This window comes from Harmonia axyridis, chromosome X (genome assembly GCF_914767665.1).
Source record: "Harmonia axyridis chromosome X, icHarAxyr1.1, whole genome shotgun sequence".
Taxonomy (NCBI): domain Eukaryota; kingdom Metazoa; phylum Arthropoda; class Insecta; order Coleoptera; family Coccinellidae; genus Harmonia; species Harmonia axyridis.
Window position 1 is genome coordinate 15370673 of NC_059508.1, and position 4638 is coordinate 15375310.

A 4638-nucleotide genomic window follows, 5' to 3' on the forward strand; every position below is an offset into this window, starting at 1 on the left:
TTCCTATGTAGCCCAATTTCTAACTCATCCGAAAATTTTATATTTTCGAAAAATTTTTATCGAATTTTCCATTTTTCCAATTTTTTTACCAAAAATTGAAATGACTTATTGGGTAAAATGTTAAACGCTTGGTATATGACCATCACTAGTGAGAATTTTCGATCTGAAAATTCAATGCGGCAGCCACTTTGAATAACATGTGTTCATGTATTTCGATATGCCCCACGTGAAGATAAGAACTCTTGCACAGAGATGAAGATTGATAATTATTCGTCTGGACATGCATAATCCAGGGGGTTCTTCCACATGTTTCATCACGTGATATCTCAACCAAAATATCATTCACGTGATAACAGGAGAAATTATCGATTTTTCAAATATTTTCCGTTACCTTCTAGTATTTCCTTTAAAACAAGAAAATAGCATGAAGTCAGCAGTTTTTTCACGCTTGTTCAAATTTGTATTCATGAAAGTTTTCCACAAATTTTCGATAATTGATAATAATTTGAGGAAATCATAAGGGGAGTATGCAGTGTGTGGATACTCAATGATAGGACGTCAAGGATCTATTGAGTGACTACCGCGTTCCCCAGATTTGAGCGCCTTAGACTTTTTTGTTGGGTCTTAATAAATCAGTAAAAAAAATTAGATAGTCATTTAAAAAAATAATTATGTCATCACTCTTAGAAAATGAATGAAAATTGAATTGAAAATATTGATTATCAATGTTACTGAATGAACAGTATAAACTTATCGATGAAATGGACGATCTGCTCAAAAAGAGCTAGAATGAATAATTATAAAAATTTTCAACTTGTCTTGTCCTAGCATGAATTTTCTTCCTCGATACAATTGCGTCACTTGGAGTGTTAGCCTGTTCTGAATTGGCAAAATTGTCTCCATTTATACCTCGCCCAAAATAAACTGAAACAAATGCATCTCAAGTCATTTGGCACGATATAATAAATATAATTAGAAAAATACAAGCACGTATTTACGGCCTAATTTTAAGTAATTAACGAAGTGTTAAGTTTTAAATACTTTCGATCAATATCATTCCAGATAACGTTCAATTTCACTGGAATAATTTTTGAGATAATATCACAATGGAGATGAAATAATTCTCAATTCGCAAGTGAGTATTTAGGGGTAGATCCATCCTGAAAAACTGTCTGGAAGGACTAACCAGGTGTGAGTCGTGTTCCTAACCCTTCTTTTCAAATGAAAGGAGTTTGCATAAAATTATTCTGCTCTATCGCATACGTCACAGTCACTGAAGTGAAACGGCCTTAATTTGTTGAAATAAAAAAATTATTGTGACGCACTGACGTCAAAAAGTTCTACTAGTTTGGTCAAATTCTGACTGAAGTCAAAATCCATCAGTTTTTGAGAAAGAAGAACATTATTCATTCACATTCACATCTATTTAAGATAAAATTGATCTTTCTATTGATATTCACAATTTTATTCCAAAATCGATGAAACATCTCAATGGATTTGCTTTGTGCATTTTAAATGCATTTTTGGTTTCCAGAATTTCAATTATTTTTTTGATACTCAATAGAAACATCGAAACATTATTCATTTTTTGAAAATGACGTGATACCTACATCCTTCAATCAAATATGTATTACTTCAATATCACGAGTAATTTTATTATTATATCCAAGTTGAAGATATCGTAAACATGAAATTAATACTCTATTCATGAGCTCTGGCGCTAAAAATAACAAGACTGAACCATTTCACTAATACTGCCCTGTAGACCAAAACGCGTGCTATGTTCACTCACATCTGTCTCCTACATATTCCCCTTTTATATATTCTGTAAACCATGAAACCATCATCGATGACAGTGAGAATAGTTTTATTTTAGTTTTATCCATTGCGAATATTTTGGACGTATTTCGTGGTAATAACAATAATACAATAATTTATCTTCCAGTGAAATGAACGAAATAATATGTGTCTCATCTTGTGGAATCGATGGACACATTTTTCGAGATTTATTTTTGTTTACATTCACTCTTGCAACTCCCCTAAAAAATTGTTTTCGAATGACTATAACCATAAAAATAATAAGAAAAAAACTACTAATTTTTTGTCAATTTAAATATTTCGCTATATCTTGATTTCTTTTCGAGATATTCGTAGAATTCTAAAACGTTTTTTCGATAATTTTTATAGTTTTATATGATTCTCATAACAGAATTAATTATCGTTTTAGAAATAAAGAGGAAAGTTGATGTGATTGATATAACGAAATATTTGAAAAAGTCATTTTTCAGAAACACCCTGTAACTCGAGAGCGAATCAAGATATATATATGTTATTTTTTCTGATATCTTATTATTCCGATAAAAGAGATCGGGATTCCTTGAAGATTTTTTCTCCGAGTCTTATAATTTTCGAGATGCTTTCATTGAGCATCGAATTTGGGACACCCTGTACATAAGTCATTATACATATTATATTATTTATTCGAGATATACTATTCCCCAAGTGAAATTTTCCGAATATTTAGAATCTACGAATAAAAACCACTTTTCTGCGACAACCTGGTTTCTGAAGGATTAGAAAACTTTTAAGCCACCCCTGGAGTATGGTTACCCTAAATACAATGGTCTGCCAAGTACGCCTCGTTGTCTGGCACACCTGGCAAGGGAAAAGGGCACCCTCTCTTCAACCAAATGCACCCTCTCTGTGAGCAGCACAGCGTACAATTTCCTTATGTTTCATTGGTACGTCCAAGAGAAAATATTACGTCAGTGTTACTACTAGCTTGAGGATATGTACTCGTACAATTGAAAATATCTGATTCTCATTTTTGAGAGTCACTAACATTCTCTAGAAGAGCGAAGAAAGTCTTAAGTGCACCTTAGTCAAAAAATTGCTACTGAAAATCAACTGAATTCAAACCTGGTGGAAAAAGTTTTCTTCCAATTTTTTTGTAGAAATGTCAATTTTTTTACTCTATGATGTAAAAGATTCTTCATCAAAAAATTTTCGGGTTGAATATGAAGAAGAAGTTGATTAAAAGGAGCTGCAACTAAAGAATTAAAAGATTTATAATCCCAAATTCGATGCTCACTGGAAGCATATCGAGAACTATATTAGAGAAAAAATCTTCAAGTATCCCTGATCTCCTTAATATATTGATTCGTTCTCGAATTACAGGGCGTTTCTGAAAAATTACTGTTTAAAATATTTCGCTATATCTTGGTTTCTGTTCGAGATATTAAAAGAATTCTAAAACGTTTTTTTTATGGTTTATATGATACATTACAGATCATAAAGAAGGGTTGGTATTTCTCAAATGAGACTGTACTTAGCTGTAGCTTTTCGAAACGTATCCAGTTATCAGTTTTTCAAAATGTTATCCATTTCAAAGAATCAAGTCATATATAGTGTGTTCCATTTAAAAAACGCCAACTCTCCTCTAATATATCTCTTAAACAATAATTAGTTTCTAATTAAATGGGACAACCTATATATGACTCGATTACAATCATACAATAGATACAAAATGAATTTAAATTCAAAATTAATGAAAAATAATTATATATAAGGTGCTCCCAAAAAAAAGTCAAAAAAGTACATATCTTTTTGAAATACTGTTAACGGGAAGCTTATCGACATTCGGCTAAAAAAACTACGTTGAAAAATAAAGGGTGTCCCATTTAAGAATCCTCCTCTATATCTCTCAAATGGTTATTAATTTCTATGCTGTGTTATCATATAAACTAAAAATATTACTGAAAAAAATTGTTTCAAAATTTTTTGGATATATCGAACAGAAACCAAGATAGGTATAAAAAACGCCATATTTATTTGAAACATATTTGAAAAAGGTATTTTTCAGAAACGCCTTGTAACTCGAGAACGAATCAAGATATCTATGATATCATTTCTGATATCTTATTATTTCGAAAAAAGATCCTCGAAGATTTTTTTCTAAGTCTCATAGTTCTCGAGATGCTTTCAGTGAGCATCAAATTTGGGACACCCTGTACATGCGGTCTCGCAGAACGCTCAACGATGAAAGCCTTACTGTTTTTGGACTACGGTGTTTAAGGGTTAAGGGAAACCACCAAGTGACATTCTAGTGATCTGTCAATATTTTCCCAGAGAAATAGGGACAAAAATAATGTGCAGTGTTGCCATAACGATTGAATGATCAGTAGAAAATGGGAATATTACAATAATTTAAATTTTGGTCGAAAGGAAGTAGTTCACGAGTTCTTTTATAAATTTTCACATAATACAAGTTTGAAGTGGTAACATATAATCAACTCTTTCGCGTAAAATGAAAAGTTACCAACATACTAATTGTTTGTATTCGCAAATTGAAATTATGTGAAAACCCCATAAAAATCGATGATTTGTAAGAAGAAATGTCTCTGATTAAGTTTTGAACTGAGCAGTCACTTGGTGGTGTTCCCTCTTAAAGATAAAATCTATCAAGTGAACGGAATCTCGAGCTTATTCGGGTAAATTAATCTTAAGCCGGCTCTGGACGCAGACTGTATTTTTGTCCCGTGTCCAGCGTAGATGCAAAGCTATACCGTTAGTATCGCAAAGCTCAGTTTTGGGGTCTAAACAAATGGATACCATATGATCATCCCCTCCACACGTCTA